This window comes from Vanessa atalanta, chromosome 1 (assembly GCF_905147765.1).
Source record: "Vanessa atalanta chromosome 1, ilVanAtal1.2, whole genome shotgun sequence".
Lineage (NCBI taxonomy): Eukaryota > Metazoa > Arthropoda > Insecta > Lepidoptera > Nymphalidae > Vanessa > Vanessa atalanta.
Window position 1 is genome coordinate 1,989,247 of NC_061871.1, and position 18,380 is coordinate 2,007,626.

At 32.9% G+C, this 18,380-nt stretch overlaps 2 non-coding genes across 2 annotated transcripts; one reads left to right on the forward strand and one right to left on the reverse strand.

Annotated features, from left to right (window-relative positions):
• Positions 1–1,423: 1,423 nt before the first annotated feature.
• Trnay-gua lies at positions 1,424–1,509 on the reverse strand. The gene is given in 2 exon segments: positions 1,424–1,459; positions 1,473–1,509. It is a non-coding gene; the product is annotated as a tRNA-Tyr (tRNA).
• A 929-nt stretch (positions 1,510–2,438) lies between these two features.
• On the forward strand, positions 2,439–2,526 carry Trnay-gua. The gene is given in 2 exon segments: positions 2,439–2,475; positions 2,491–2,526. It is a non-coding gene; the product is annotated as a tRNA-Tyr (tRNA).
• The last annotated feature ends 15,854 nt before the right edge of the window (positions 2,527–18,380 follow it).

The window sequence follows — 18,380 nt, forward strand, 5'->3', positions numbered from 1 at the left end:
GAAACTAAAGCAAAACGTACTCGTGTAAATGCTCGAAACAATTATGTGAGAATAACCTACGAGTTCGTATTGTTCGGAGTATTTGTACAGCTAGAATTCTAATAATTCTGGCGGAGCCTGAATTATTTGTTAGTTATAATTAAAATTTTATGACAAAAAATTATATACACTGATTTAATAAAAGGACTGTAAATTTTCCCACTGCTGGGCTAAAGGCCTCCTCTCCCTTTGAGTAGAAGGTTTGGAGCATATTCCACCACGCTGCACCAATGCGAGTGGCGGAATACACATGTGGCAGAATTTCGTTGAAATTAGACACATGCAGGTTTGCTCACGATGTTTTCCTTCACCGCCAAGCACGAGATGAATTATAAACACAAATTAAGCACATGAAAATTCAGTGGTGCCTGCCTGGGATTGAACCCGAAATCATCGGTTAAGATGCACGTGTTTCGTATTTTATTAATTGACTCGAAAAAAATATGATGAATGATTTTTGTTTACAGTCTACTTATATTACTTTCAGAATGAATGTGGCGCCTGATTTCGAGCAATTCATTTGATTTATGAAAATCGGTTGAAACAGTTGGACTTTTCTTTTCTTGCTGGACAAACGCGTAAACTATTTCCTCCATTTAAAGTGGGGGTTGGGGTATGTGGGACTCTCCGGTGCCCAGGGTGCCTAACGCGCTCTAGTACACTAGACTACCTAACTACTAAAAAATCAGCGGTACCCTCTCCATCTCTTCGGCAGGCTTCGGCGGGTCATGATCGCTTTCGCATGCTACCGTAACGAGAAACATTTGGACCTTAGTGTAATAGTGCATAAACATTTATTAAAAGTATAATACCTCGACTTATTGCCTTCACTGGTGAAAGGAAGGCCGGTTAATTTTTTACCCAAAGGGTCGGAATTGCAATTCAACAGGAAAATGCTGCTAGAATTCTTGCGGACGTTCAACACGGTCATGGTTTGTACAGTAGTTATTTATATTTATATAATTAAGACTTTATTGTACACAATTCTTTATTAAAGAGAGAAACAGTTTCGTAGTCTCTTAGATAAATACTAATGATGAAGCAACTTAATTTAACGCTCCCATACCGAGGTTCGTTCAATTTCCTATCACTTTAAGTCAAATTATAATTTAATATATAATACTAACCCCTAATTAAATTGATGACATTAATTTGGAACATTCACTGATATTCAAAATTAACCTTTATTAAATAATTTGTACAAGATGTTCCATGAAATGTTTAACAAAAAAAAAAATAGGCATATATTTTTAGACATACATTAATTTTATATATATGTCTATGTTAGTACTAGAGTATGTGCTTGTGGTATATGAATAAACATTTGACATTTTATCTGTTTATACGTGCAGATAAAAATTTAAATACAATTCATAAAAAAAGATCCTTCGAGCCGGATTTGAACCAGCGACCTATGGATGACAATTAACAAGCTACAGTCCACCGCTCTACCAACTGAGCTATCGAAGGTGTGATGTTATTTTTGACTTATTACTATACATTCACAAATTAACGTTACATTGCATAATAAGAGAAAGTTGTTTGGACATGAAAAGAACTAGGTCTGAGCAAAACCGGTAGGCAACCTCTGTGAGATTACTTTTATTTCGTCCAAATTTGTTCTATTATTTATTTAAATGCTTGTATATCATAAAACTGGTTCACTGTCAATGTTAAACCCCTAATTATTCTTCAACTATTGATGTACTTATTTCTGTCATAGTTTTCATTTAATAATATGATTTGTCAATTATATTTTTATTTCTCGATCAATAAAGTGTGTGACGAGAGCCGAAATGGCCCAGTGGTTAGAACGCGAGCATCTTAACCGATGATTTCGGGTTCAAACCCAGGCAGGCACCACTGAATATTCATGTGATTAATTTGTGTTTATTATTCATTTCGTGCTCGAGGGTGAAGGAAAACATCGTGAGGAAACCTGGATGTGTCTAATTTCAACGAGATTCTGCCACATGTGTATTCCGCTAACCGGCATTGGAGCAGCGTGGTGGTATATGCTCCAAACCTTCTCCTCAAAGGGAGAAGAGGCCTTTAGCCCAGCAGTGGGAAAATTTACAAGCTGCTAATGCTAATGTAAAAAAAAAGTGTGTGAAAAATAATAGGAAGTTTTTTGGGCTTGTTATTCGGATAGTATTTTATTGTGAATAATATAAAAACTTAATTTCTAGAGCATCTTCTGACATTTTTAAGGTCAGCCTTGTTTTCTTATTTTTATTAAAATTGGAAAAAAATATGGGTTGCTGGGTTGAAATTATTGAGTTTCATCACCGGTTTTGCTCAGGTCTAGTTATTTTTTGTTCCGAACTATTATTACTTAGTATACAATGTCACGTCGGTAATTTGAAAGTATGCCTTAATAAGTAAGATATCACGTCAAGCCTGCGGTAGCTCAGTTGGTAGAGCGGTGGACTGTAGCTTCTTAATATTGTCATCCATAGGTCGCTGGTTCAAATCCGGCTCGAAGGATAATTTTTAGTAACATTCAAATTTAATTTGGTTCATTTGGTTTGAGACAATATGTATTCAAATTTATTGATATTAGTAATTTCTTATATTATAAAAAAAGTTATGAATTAAACCAGTATCCATTTAATTTTGATATCGCTATACCAGGTTCGGATTTAGAAGACGGCATCCGGGACTAAGCCTTCAGGGCTTCCAGAATAAGCATTTCTGAAAAGCATTCCAATTCTGGCCACTAAATCTGTATGTATGTTCCGGTTTTAAGGGTGAGTGTACTACAGGCACAAAGGCCATACAAGGGAGTGGTTAATATTTCTTACAGATTGTCTATGGGTATAGGTGAATTTCCCATCCAGCGGGATTTATGCTCGCCCTGATATTTTAAAAAAATATTTGTGTGTGCAAAATTAGGACACTATCTTTTTCCTAATGATGGTAGATCAATGCTACAAGTCTAGAGAGGGATCAGGCACAGGTCCAGTGGATTTATGAAAAAAAAACAAAATTCATTTTAAATAAATATAAACCTTTTACTAAGGATCATTTACCACAATTTATTATTAAAATAATATAACACTATATTTTTTCGTTAGAATTATAAATGAGTTTGATTTCTGTCCGTAATTAATCTTGCGCCTGGCGATGTAGGATAACCTCGTGAAATTCTGCCACACGTCGCGCATTCGAGCAGTTTGTTGAAATAAGCTCCAAATCTCCTCAAGACGAGATATTTGCTAAGCTGTGGGCCATTTACTGGCGTCTACTACCAATCTATTAATTAGGAAATAGTTCAAGGTATCCTTATGTTTTACTAAAATGTACACTAAAAAAAAAAAAAAAAGTCCCGCTGAGTTTCTTTCGCCGGTTCTTCTCAGGTCAGGGTGTTTTCTTTTCCGAACCGGTGGTAGTGTTTAACTTGACAATCAATAAGAAAGTGTAATACTTCTATATTGAATAAAGGAATTTGAGTTTGAGTTTGAGTTTGACTTATTTATATTTTACAAATTTTCCAATTAACAATGAATTTCTCTCTAATAAATGTAAGGTTGTGTAGCACGTGCGGTTGTCGTAAGTTTTCTGTAATTATAGCATTCTGTAAGTATGATATAAGTACTGGTGTATCAATCATGTGAGGAATAGGACAAATTGTCCTTTATTGCTAAGACTTCTATCATTACAGATGGCAATCATAATCGATGAGATAAACGCCCGTCACGTATGTGCACTTCTGAAAAACCGGTCCGAAACCTGCAAAAAATGTTAAACTAGAACAGAAAACAACGCACGGAAGTCATAATTTCCACATGATGTTTTCCAAACGTTCGAGTCAAAAGATACACTAACCTCAATAGCTTTTTCAATTTTAACATTTACTTCATCAACAAGAAAATATAACGAACAATTTCAAACAATTATTCTAAGGTACGAATGAATAATGACATAGTGGCCGTTCGTCTTAAAAAAAAAAACGTCAAAGGCATGTCTTCAAAAATGTTTTTATTATTTATACTTTATTGTACACCACTATAAAATAAAAGAAACTTAATTTATGTGTAACTTATGGCTAATTAGCCATTTATTCCAGACAAACTTACCGAATTTTAACCCGAATATTTATATGTACATATATGTATATGCACACATAAAATAATATATATGTAACTATAATAAACTACTAAAAATAAGTATATTATATCAGATTAATATAATTTTATGCTTTGTGTACAGGATTTATTATTTAAAAAAAAAACTGTTTAATATTACAAGTAACTCTGTCTGTCTCTATGTTACAGTTTCAAGGTCAACCTACTAAGCCAAATTTGATGAAATTTTGTATGAAGCAAGCTTGAACCAAAAGGGAGGACATAAGCTATTTTTTCATATCTTACACCAGATGATGATAAATCGGGTCCAGTTTTTAGAAAGTTTTTATTTTTTTATAGAAATTTTGGTTATAGATATACATTTAGATCGCTTACTTTATTAAAATCTTAAGTACATGCAGCTGATACATCGTGCCAAAGTATTATTAATTATTACTTTATTATTAACATTACATTGTATCTACTCAATAAAAATATGAGCCGTGAATTATACACTATAGCAGTTTATTTGAGTAATATTCTTGTTGAAATACATTGTAAAAAATAACTGCTAATTCAACATGAAATCGTAGTTAAATGTTTTTTAGGTCTTGAAACAACTACACAATAATGTTTCTTTAGAACTAAACGACCATTTAAGAAACTTTTCAAGTTTCATTTGTACCGCTCTCACGTACGTACTTTATCTGGGATAATCCCGAGGACGTCGTCAAATAGGACCTGTTAGATTCAATTCATTTAAAGATAACTTATATGGAGTTATATATTGACAATATGAAGAAAAAAACGGCCAAGTGCGAGTCGGACCCGCCCATGAAGGGTTCCGTAGCATCAAGTAACAAGGTTTATATTTATGAAATAAAAATGAATTGTGGTAAATTGCAGTTTTCGATTTATGACGTATTAAAAAAACTACTTACTAGATTTCGTTCAAACCAATTTTCGGTGGAAGTTTGCATGGTAATGTATATCATATATTTTTTTTAGTTTTAGCATTTTCTTACTTTAGAAGTTACAGGAGGGAGGGGGAACACATTTTACCACTTCGGAAGTGTCTCTAGCAAGCTTCAGTTTAAAATATGATACTAGAAACCTCACTATCATTTTTGAAGATCCATATATCCCCAAATGTATGGATTCGATGAAAAAAAAATATTTGCGTTTCAATTCTAAGTATAGGGAACCCAAAAATTTATTGCGTTTTTCTTCTATTTTTGTGTAAAAATCTTAATGCGGTTCACAGAATACATCTACTTATCAAGTTTCAACAGTATAGTTTTTATAGTTTCGAAAAAGTGGCTGTGAAATACGGACGGACAGACAGACATGACAAACCTATAAGGGTTGTTAATTATTAGAAAATCAAATGCTGATTTTTATAGAATTTAGATTAATCATAAGTGCCGAGATCATTAGATTTGGCCTAGCTAATGGGAAAGAATATTTTTAGCGATAGCATGACTTGCGGTAGCACCAAGATTTTCATACACTTAAATAATGCCTAAAATGTATCTTGTGCTCGGTGGTAAAGGAAGATAGCGCGAGAAAATATAGTTGGAGGAAATAAAACTCTGCGACTTATGTATACAGTAACCTGGACTAGAATACATCAAACTTTCTATTTAGCGGAGGTGAGGGCTTAATGGGTAAAGGCCTACTACTCTCCAAATGGGTTAAGCTAATACTTTTATTTTACAAATATTGTTCAACTTATCAATTTCTATAAGTATCCCCTCCACTAAAAATTTAACATCATTACAAGAAACCATGGCATATTTTATTTTTTAGAAGATTTTTTGTGGATTCTTGTTGTCGTTTTAAAACAATAATTCAATTACAATTTAAAATTCATTGTCTTTTAAAGTTCGAATTCATTGTCGAATTCTGTTGTCAATGGGCTATTTGTGTTGCAAAACTGATTAATTCCGCGAGCGAAGCTGCAACTAGGAACTTTACATATAAAACGCATTTTTTTATATTTTAGTATTAAGCAGGAACTCTCCACTACCAGGTATAATATTTATTGAATGTGACGAATTAAAAGAGTCATTAGTGAAATAGATTTTTATAGCAAATATGTGCTCGAATAGTTCTAATTTAATTTTTTCTTGAAATAATATTCGCAGAGTAACGTATGATTAAAAAATTAACGAATTTTTACAAATGAATATTACATATCTTTTTCTGGATATTATTTTAAATGAAACCAGGACAGGTTTAAGTAAAAGCCAATATCCTACATCGAAAATAATATCATAAAAACATACAACCAAAAAGGTTTAATATGGGATATTGGATTGTATTTTAACGCATGCAACCCGCATGTGTAAAAAAGCATGTATTGGTTAAAGCCGTATTAACAACAACTTTAGTCTCATCCATTATGCTATAGAGCGTCGAACTTTGCACTGAACTTCATTAATTATCTTGTTTTGTTTAGCGCCTGTTAATTAAACTTCGCTACGTATTCGACAATACTCAAGCTATGACATCGCTTGGAGAAGTATTTGGTTTGAGTTATCATATTTATATTACTCCTCTAATTAAACTCAAACTGTAAAATACTGAAGTGCACAATTTTAAATGAACACATATCGAACTAATGACATACTAATTTTATTCGGGTTTCGTTCCTTAAATTGGTATAATTTTCAATACAGCAATTCCAATTTATATTTCTTAAGTTTGCAATTCGGACCAAGTAACAGTTTGTAATATCTGAAAGAATAGGAAAGCGCGTGGGAGATATGTTTTTATGTCACACTTTTTTTTTTTTTACGGCGCACTATTTTACACTCTCGGTACCAAAAAAAGTATTGCGCTGTAGCGGTAAAATAAATAAGTGTGGTACCGGGTACATAATCCACCCAGACGGATCATAAACCTTGTAACGATTTTTCTACAAGAGGAGATACAAATGTATTTGTTATTAGATTAGCTTAAAGATGCTAGCTAATGATAATGATGATTGACAGTACCTAATCCTGAAATTTTAATCGGGATCTAGAAATCAATAGAAGTAGATCAATAGCTAGGAATTCATTGTTGTTTGATACGATTAGCTATGTTCTGCATAAGTAGTAAAGTTAATGATTCCAGTAGGCCTTTTTCCTAGGTTTGCAAAGAATTCGTTGAAGAAAATAAACTGTATCGGATGTATATGAACTGTATAAAAAATATATCGAAAACGGCTTGTCGTACAATATTTTCGTGTTATCAGTTGTAGTTTGTATTGTATTTATTATTTTTACTTTATATTTTCCAAAGATTGGAATTTTCGTTCAATTATTTGGTTGTTCTATTTCATATTTCTGTTTCTTTTTTTTTTTTTTATATATAATTGTAATAGATATTTTTACTTTTCTATGCTATCTTTAAATTTTCATTCTGTGAATCAGATTTTAACTCCTGTTGCATTTTGTTTCTATTTTAATACATCGTAAAATACCAGAGTTTATCTAGGATTTAATATTTCATTTATTTCTAGGTATCGGGACAGTCTTAGATTTCTATTTTCCTATTTTCTTGTAGATATTCCGTTACTGTTTTTATTAAAAGTTTATGATATTGGGATCATCACCTCAGAGTAAATTCAATTTAATTCTGTATGTTTTTCTTAAATAACTTATCCAGGCTCATTTTGAAGTTTAACAGAGTATTCGTTTTCGCATATAAGATAATGCTTTTAAGATTTATAATTACTTAGATTAAAATCATAGTGTGATCTATAGCAATTGTATTTAAAACAACCACATCAGCACAGAATATCTGTTACTTTTTATATTGGCACTGCTATTCCGACGTCATTTACGTCAGTTACGTTACTCTTTGTCTTATAAGTATGTGCTTATGTGCGCTCAGGTCTCAGGTTAACCCCATATCAAATTACATGATCACTACAAAATTTTAGTATATACCAAAATTAATGTAAAAAATATGTTTAATGGACTAGTAGTTCGTATGTCTTCTAATCGATTTTAATCATGGCGGCCAATCTTAAGGAGTCTCTAGTCAACAATACAGGACATAATATAATGCTTACGTGAGTGGTCAAATATAGATAATCTCTCGATAATCCCACTCTCACAATCCGATGAGACGGCAAATACAACACCACCGAAACGAGTTAAGGAGCGCAGGAGCAACAGCCATACTTGCTTTCCGAGGCACGGGAGTGGGACTAGCCGGTGACCAGGACGCCTAGTGCGCCCAAGTACACCGGAATACCCACTAAAAAACCAGCGATAGCATCTTTGTCTTTTCGGCGGGCGCCACAGGATCGCTTTTGTGTGTTGTCCGAACCGGAGTATATTCTTTTAACTTCCAAAACACTGGTGTTTGAACCCAGGATTATAGATCAACTAGGCAGTCAAAAGTGGTTTAGTCGTGAGGAGGTAACAGACAGATAGTGCTATTTTCGCATTTATTATATTATAATAGTATACTTCGGGTTAATCTTGATTAATGTACTTAGTAGTTATAGGAATGGGTAGCTGTCGCGGTTTGTAGAAAGTTAATTGAAACGGAAAAGATTAGGTCGTTATCTTCGAGTTATTTATTATGCGAAATAAACATATTTACTGCTTTACCCATAAATTATACTGATGGTATAAAGAGGATAGTTTCTTTATTGGTTTGTTTTTCTCGAATCAAGTAAATACTTTCGGCACGAGTAACACAGTACCATCATATACGTATTCCACGAAAGAAAAAAGAAAAATTGTGTAATTTTTCGCTACCTTTGCATAATATTAATATATATTCAAATGAAATAAATTTAATATTAAAAAAAAAATTATATATAACTATATATCAAACTCATTCCTCCGCACAGTTACATCCGCGACTATTGCTACTGATCCTGTAGTTTGTAGCGTGATGTTATAAAATCCCTAATGATTTGGCTATTTGGGACAAAAATATTCCTCATTCGGAAATAAAACTCCTTACGTCATACTTATTAGAATAATAATTGTTGTAGGTTTTTGTCAACTCAAACTGGGATATTAACCGTAAGTTCAACAACTAGAAAAACGTTTTAAAAGTAGTTATTAATATTTATTCATGATTAACTATTCGAAATTCAGCAAGAGTCACTCGTATATGTATCTATATACGTTAGAATAATGTTGTATAAATTTATCTTCAACCTGTCACTTTTAGCCACACGAAAGATCAATTCGTTCACGAAGGTTTGCCCCTCCACGATATATTATTATCGGAGTGCATTAGTATAAGCGAGTGATGCTAGAGCTCACGATATGTCTTAGTGTCCGTGAGACAACTAACAGTAAGGATGGCAAAAAATACAAAATAAGATTATATTTGTTAAGTTTATTTTATTAAAAATTTATTAATGTAACGCACTGAAGCGAAAAGATCTACTTATAAAATAATAATGATGTGGCGTATACAACCAGGCTACATAAAAATAATTCACTTGAAAAATATTCAACGTTATTCAAAGTTGTACCAAGCATTCAAAAATCTAAACATTTGAATAATACTTTTTATTATTATTAGCTTTACGTAAAAAATAATCTGTTTATTAAACATAAAAACTCCATATAAATTGGAACATGCATGGCACCAAATTAGGTTTTTTTTTTAATATCATAAATATTAAAGTTCATTTTGAATCTCCTTTCTTCCATAAGGGACTAAAGAAGTAAAGAAGTATTTCATGTCAATTCTTTCTTTAATTTTCGAGAACATACGCGAATCGCATTATCCCGTTGGGGATAAACAGGAATAAGTTTTTAACGTTCGAATAAACTTCGTAATACTTTCTTCTCTACGAAGTAGAGATATACGGTCCTTCGGGTCACGAATCTGGTACGAATTGGTGGAATTCTATCTTATGAATAAAGATTTTTGCAGGAGAACATATGAAATACATTGATATTAAAAACAAAGATCGGCTGGATATGGATGGACGGTGAGTCCAACCCCGAAAAAAGTGAAAAAGACTCACAGAAAGACTGATCATTTGGATGGCAGGAAAATTTGGAGTGAATCAAAGGAGACTAATGTCAGTAAATCCTAAATCCTAATCAGGAACTTGATGGTTGAACTAATGGGCAAACCTTAATAATGAATCTATGCTATTTTTTATTCATCGATACTTAATACAATTAAAAGACGACTGATACAACGCACAGCCTAAACCAGTGGATGTCAATTTTGCACAAGAATTTTTTATAGAATGTAGGTAATCAAATCTCTTAATTGGGTTTAATGAGGGATTTTAAGTTTGCATAAAAACGAATTTTTTTGAATATTTATCATTCGATGTGGTGAAATTGAGGATTATGGAAATTAGTCTTTAGACATCTGTCTGTGATTAAAAGACAATTGTCTCAGCACTTCAAAATCAAAATCTGTCCCAAAATGAAAGTTTGTGAGTTTTAAAACTCCAATGATCTTAGAACTCTTTAAGCCGTAATTAATTTAATAAAAAAATTTGGCTTTTTTGTACTTTTCCGATGAGTTTTTAATATTCCATCGGGTACACGACTAGTAAATTATATAATTCGATTAAATGCAACTAAATATTATAATTTTTGGCGTTACATTTGCCTTTCTACCAAAGTCTTTATACTATATAGTCTATAAACATTTGGAATTGTTACGTTTAACTTTTTACTTTGACGTAGGTGGCAAACGGGTTAGTGGTGAAGTATAAGTCACTTTCCATGAGGTAAATCTTCACTGATGGAATGTGACTTTCGTCACCCACGACCCATGTAGCGGACGGAGCTTGTAGGTGCGCTTCGGGCCTTTTAGGATTGAGTAGGCTCTCTTTTTGAACGTTCCGAAGTCTTATCGGTTCGGAAAAACCACATGTTGGTTCTGGTGCGAGCCAGAAAATGCCTTAATAATTGCGCTGTTGGATCAGCGTCATAAAAAATAATAATAATATAATTTTTTTATTTTGAGGACAGACATCTTCTATCCGTAACGATACTGAAGGGAGATTTCTCCCACATTTACAGAATTGACAAGAACGTGATTATTATAGAAAAACACCGAAATATTATAAATAAAAATGGAATATATCTGCGATTAATATGTTGATCACCATGAAAGATAGCTTGTATATGTTAAATGATTTTGGCACGGAGAAAGTTTTTGTACTATCTACATTGTTATAACTCGCCTCTAGAGGGTACTTCTGAACATCGACATCCATATCGTACAACCGATCGCCATGACAGTTGGAATACCTAGTACACTAAAAATTAAATAAAACTTCATTCCTTCTTTCAACTCTAAATTTGTGTAAAAATATCCTTAAGAGAGTTTTATGTGTTAGAATCTTGCAAAAGTGTATTAAAATTGATCAAAGACGTTTCTCGAATGGTGTTCTGATGAATTTTGCTCACGTAGAGATATCATATAGAGCGCAGCGTATGCAGTCTCGTACGGACGCGATGTCCATTACGAATAGCGGTATTACGACTGTGTATTAGGGTTGTTGAAATGCTTAAGTACGAGTTCATCCGCCTATTACTTCGTACCGTTTTATACAGAGCGAATATAATTCATAAATATATTATTGATATAGAGCCCAGATGGCCCAATGGTTAGAATGCGTGCATCTTAACGGATAATTGCGGGATCAAACCCAGAATGTGTATGTGTATCCGTCGATAAGCTCCAACCTTCTCCTCGATGGAGAGAGGAGGCTTCGGCTCAGCAGTGGAAAAATTACAGGCGGTCACTTTACTTTGTTTTTGGTGTAAACATCTATTGGCATACGTTCGGAGTAATACTGACTCTTATGCTGTGAAGCCCAAAGGCAAGGTTAATTCTAGTTCCTTTATAATAAAATAAATCTATGTTTTAATTAATGTTACTCTATTATTAAATTTATACAGTTATTAAACAAAATCATTTATTAATAAATGCTCATTCATCATCATCATCATGATCAGCCTGTATTACCCCACTGCTGGACGTAGGACTCTCCCAAGGCGCGCTACTGAGCCCTTCTCATCCATGTTCTACCGGCCACCTTCCATATATCGTCGCTCCACCGTGCCGCAGGGCGTGCTACACTGCGCTTGCCGATTCGCGGTCTCCACTCTAGAGCCTTCCTGTCCCAACGGCTATCAGTTCTTCTACAGATGTGACCGGCCTTCAACTGGCTAATCCTCTGAGTTATGTCGACCACTTTCGTTTAATAAATGCTCATTGGTTTTCTTTTCTTAGGAACTCTTGCAGTAACTCTTAATGTTGATGATTCACATCAGTAAACAGGCTTTAATTATTTTGAATCCGACTAAATAAATAATATGAAAAAATTAATTTTGATGACAAATAAGCCAAATAAAAAAATCCTTCTTTCTATTCATTTTTTTGGACCGAAGTTCTTTAACGCGGCTTATACGAGATTTTTTTTTTCATAGAGTGCTCTGGCTGAAATCGTCACTTAAGGACCTGCGATCTTTCCTTATCTTTCTCTTTCAGTCTAACCCTTTTCATCATTTACGGTTTTATGTAACATTATTTTAAATTATTTTATGTTTTTGTTTTAACTCACACGGGATTTTTAATTATAGAATTGTCATTGTTATTCAACTATTTTCGTGTTTTTTTTTTAATTTTATCCTGTCTGTTATTTAAAACATAATATATAGTAGAAGCAACTTCATTCCAAGCGGGTGTCTCCTATTACTTTTTGTTATTAGTATTAGAATGTTGAACTACGAGTTAAGTAACAAAAATGCCCGGTGTATATTAACATTATATAGTACTTTATTACCCTTAAAAAAGAAAAAGCTATACCTACACCAGGATTTCAACTACTAAAGTTAGATTAAATTCCACATCTTCTATAAACTATGCTATCCCGGTTTTTAATTCAAAAGTGATAACAATAGCGTAATTGTTGACAGATGTTATGTAATATAACTGAGTCATTAGGCCGGCGACACGCTGGGAAACTCAATAAGAGTGTTCTTCTCAGTCTTGTTGCAGTTTGTAACAATAGGGATGTACAATGAGCAATATGTATGTATAATTATACACTGCATACAATGTTGTTGTTTAATAAAACTTTCAACAATAATTGAACTGTTGTTTTTTTTCGTGTAATGTTTAATATTTATGTTGTTTTTTCCACGATCCACGATGGGTCCACGATTTTATAGTATTCGATGCTAAATTTGATTTTTAATTATCAGAAACATCTTGAATTTGGAGCCCGATTCAAATTATGTGATTTTTCGAATCGATCGCATTCGATCGATGCATACATATATATACGTAAAAAAGCTGACTGAGCGACTATCAATGTCTAAGCGTATAAATTAACAGACTTGAAATTTTACTTCGTTTCATTATATAGTGCCGAACTAATATGTATTTTATAAAAAAATTATCATAAGATTTACGCGAACTCAACATGCATTGTCATATTTTATTATGTACTAGCTCAACTTACGCCCACATGGAATTGAGTTTGTGAAGACAATGATTCAACAACTTGTACACAGCCCCTTATCCCCAAAATTATTATTTCAAAGGGTGAAGAAAAGTAGCCTTTATCCGTCTTTCGGGTTCAGTTCATACTAAATTTCATCAAAATTGGTTCGGTGTTTAGTATAAGAGTTTAAAAGGCAGACGGACATAGTTACTTTTTTTTTATGGCATCGGTTGGCGGACGAGTATATGGGCCACCTGATGGTAAGTGGTCACGTTTGTGATATTAGTACAGATTATCATACCGTATAAAGATAAATCTATCTGATATCTGAAATATATACATTTTCATTTATATTTTTCGTTTACGTTTCACGTGTTGTAACGAAAACTATAAGAGCTCATTTAGAATAGATTGAAACGAATATCAGGAATAAATCGTTAGAGCTACGTCATGGAAAAACTTTAAATAATCTGACTAAAAATAAAACAAATTCATTCATTTTTATATTTAATAAACTGTTTAGTTTATATACATATATACATAAGCATCAACCCTAATACAGCTCAACACTTGTCCGTAGTTTGGAAAACTTGATCTTATATCCACGTAAATTTGTTCGTACTTGCTAATACTTAGGCAGATTATACCCTTTTGAATATTATATATTGTCTGGAAGATATTGATAATTGGCGATCTTATATGACACCTTATACTGTAATTAGTTTTAAGCCTTTCTATACTATTTTCTTTTTGAGTACAATGCTTTATAAATAATGAAATAATTCGTTCGTTTATATTATTTGTATACAGAAAAATAATACGCTTGTAAAAGTCAGTGGAGTTAAATTAAATGATAAGGAATATATGAGATCTATTCATTGAAATAATGCTACTTTTTGAAAATATATATCATTAATACGTAATGAGTTAATGAGTAATGTAGAATAAAATTTGCTACGTTCATTTGTTTAATCTACTGTTTTATAAAAAGTCTCAGAAATAATTTGAGAATATTTTAAAAGCTAAAATTATTTGACGCTTTTATTTATTGTATACATTTATAACATTGATTGGCTAAATTTATTATTTATTTAAATAATATTGATGAAGTAGTAGAAAAAAATTCTGTCACATTGCATGAAGCTATTCGATTATATTTCCCACTTACAACATTAAAAGGCTCCACGACGTATCCTATTTGGTATCGTAGATCCTTTATTCGCGTAAGTTAAGAAGAACCAAAATCACCAAGTGGAAATTATTTGAAAAAAAAAACAAGCAAGACTAAAAGAAACTTACGAGTCTCTGTGTACCAATCAAATGCAAAATTATACTTTTAAAAAAGACTCATCCGTGTCTTTGAGATATTTGAATACGTTCGAATACAATTGGTTACTCTAAATCATTAACATTCGAAGTAGGTACTTAGTTCCTCCGATAAATGGACGAAAGGCAACCGGTCGATGTAATCGTGGATCTGATCTGCTTACGTTATAAACACTAGGGATACGTGATAATCATTCCCAATACGATTGACAAGGTCCATTAAATTGGAAAGAAATTTGTTGGTCTATGTAAACTAATGGCTTGTAATACTAATATATCGATAGAAATAATCATTCCAAAAACAATTTAAATTATTGCATAAACAAACAATTTCAAATATTTTACAAAAAATAGTACAAAATATTATATCGGTATGCAATTCAACATTGCGTTTAAATATATTTTTTACTCAAAACGAAAATTAGACTAATCAAGCATTTCAGCGCTGGAAAGCCTGTGTTTCAACAGCGCAGTAATTAGGACGACATGATAAGGTTTTCAGCGCTCTATAATGTAAAGACATTATAATATGTCCCCTGCCTACGCTGTAAGGACTACTTATACAGTGCTCGTTTAGTGACATAATGACAAGATGTCGTTCAAAACTTTGTTAAAGATCCTCCCCGTTGTCACTAGGAGTCATTTACATGTATACATTGAGTTTATTTGTATAAACTGACTTTCCTCCTTCTTCAGATAAAAACAATGTTTTACGTTTTGGTATACAACATTTCTTAGTAGTAAAATCTTTGAATCGTATTTAGTCAAATAAATGTTTCAGGAGTTGAGATTGTCCGTTGGCAAAATACGTGAATCTGAGTGGGTTTTCATGTAGTAATTATGATCGATCTTGAGCTTGTTGGTAAAGGAAAACATAAAATTATGTTCTGTATCAGGAGCATCCACTAACCTGCATTGGGACAGAGTTGTGATAAGCTCCAAATTTATCTTCAAATGAACAGGCCAAACCGTGGGACACTTACTCGCTATGTATTTTTACTTGAAACATAGTAGGCAATGTTAATTAATCAGAAAAATTAAATCGATTGTAACTTCCTACTTCATGCGAGTACTATATATAGTATGGTGTATATACTAAAACCTTTCTCGTTAAAATCGTAAACCCTGTGAAAATTCAGTATTTCGAGCGCCTGAACAAACTCGATCAATTTATCTATGTGAAGAATAATGTATAATTTATTTTCATTTATTTTTCATAGGCAAATTTTACATTTACCTATGAAAAATAAATGTAAATAAATAAAACTTGAGAATTTTTCAATTATAAATATTATAAATATCTCATTTACATTTCACTCACTGTAACCAAATGTTACAGTATTAAAAAGGTTTACCCTTTTACTAAATTATTATTCTTAGACTAAATGTAATCTTCGAAATATACTCGGCCTCTGGAAGGGAACTGGATTTCACAGAAAGAGACCACGCCGATTCCTTACAGAGCATCGTCAACATCACTACTCGTAAGGACAACGCTCGCCCAATTTGCGGACCCGGATCTGCTCACCGCTTTTCACCCAAGGCAAGTCTTCAGCGTATGCTGGGATGAGTACCGACCCACGCCACAAGCATACCGTCGTGCTTTCGTTTCCGATCTCACACAGGTAAAATGATCCCAGCACATTAAAATTCAGTGGTGCTTTTTAAAATTTAAATACTTTGTTTAAGAAGCCTTCTTTTTGGTTTTTAGCCATCTTAAGAAAGATACCATTTAAAACTATTCTACTAATATATACTTGGTGGTAGCCCTTTGTGCAAGCCCGTTAGGGGAGGTAACACTCATTCATAACATTTTTTTATCGCCAAATAGCAATACTATTATGTTCCGGTTTGAAGGATGAGTGAGCCAGTGTAGGCACAAGGAACATAGCATCTTAGTTGCCAAGGTTGGTGGCATATTAGTGATGTACTTCTTATAGCGCCAATGTCTGTGGGCAACGGAAAGATGTGTTTTCTTATCAGCCTATTAGTTTCCATGATCACTACTTTCAACTGAACATAAAATATAAAAAGAACATATATATAAAAATAAGTAACATCAAAAATTTTAGCTCCAAATAAAGTCGCCTACATTTACCTCAAACACGAGTTAAGACATCAAGAAAATTAAATTACATTCTAGTTTATGTGTTTAGCTAATTTAGCTGAGGTTGGCTTAAACCGGGCGAGATATTCCGAGCCGCGTTGCATCTTGAATAATATTTGCCCAGGTGGATGCATAATATGATTGCATAATATGTTATATAATTTCCGTCACAGATAAAGAGATGATTGAAAATGTCAGCGGCTTTTAAAGAACGACACTTAACATAACATGATTTTTTTTTTTATTTCAAGCGATTAAAATTATTTGCTCTTTCAACTGTTCTATATTGTGTAGGGAATTATAGGTCATTATATTTGTTTGTCTCTGCTTATGCCACTTCTTCGGATGATCAAGCTCTATGATTTTCGACATATGTTTTCATTCATGTTTGTGTGAGTGTGATTCAGTTCTGCCTCAAACTAGATAGAAGACATGTATATTATTGTAGCTAGCTAACAAAGGAGTCTTTGTTAAGATTTCCATTAATTTCTACCAAACAGTTTCCACGGAAGTAGGTTTGGTAGAAGTAGATGTATGTTAACTATTTTTTTAATATTTACACATGGATTTAAAAAGAAGTTCTTTATTGAAACGTAGGTAGTGACTATGGGGTATTTTTCCTTAGTGTATTTTGGTTTGGAGGGAAAATTCCTTGATGCGTTGCAACGTGATGCCGATGTTTATAGGCCGAAATGACTAATTCCTATCAAAAATTCTATAGTCCGTTGAGTTGAGTTTAGATGTGCAAGCTCTGCGCAAAACTTGTACGTGCGTATGAGTATACGCGCGTACAAGTTTCGCGCAGACGCAGTTAAACTTGAGTATATTGGCAATTTGATCTGGCTTCACTGATGTGGTGCTTTATATTTACACTAGATTTATTTGCCATAATTATGCTTATTATTTGTGTCAGTTAAAATTGGTTCTATTAACATCGAAATTTAAAAGAATTAATTAAGTGATTTCTACTAGTGTATTGTATATTATATTCCTAAATATTTATACTAATCCAGTGGCTATGCCAGTGTGAAATTCAGTTTATGTCGAAAATTCTTCAAAGTCTGCCATTTTAATTCTTAAGAAACGCATGTCTTGAGAAAACTTGAGTAAGCCAGTACAAGTGCAGTCAGCGCCCACGCAATGGCGATGTAAGAGATGGACTTAAATTACCAATCTCTATGAGTGGAAGTAAACACTTATCATCAGGTGGCCCATTTGCCAGTCTGCTTACCTATTTAAATGAAATTTCAGCGGCGGAATTCCCTATTAGCCGAGTGAAACCGACATAATTTAGAGGGCGACAAAATTTCAACGTATTTTTTTAGCAGGAGTGCACTATTTGAATCCATACATTGACGTTTAATAACACAAAAAATTGTCCATAACCACT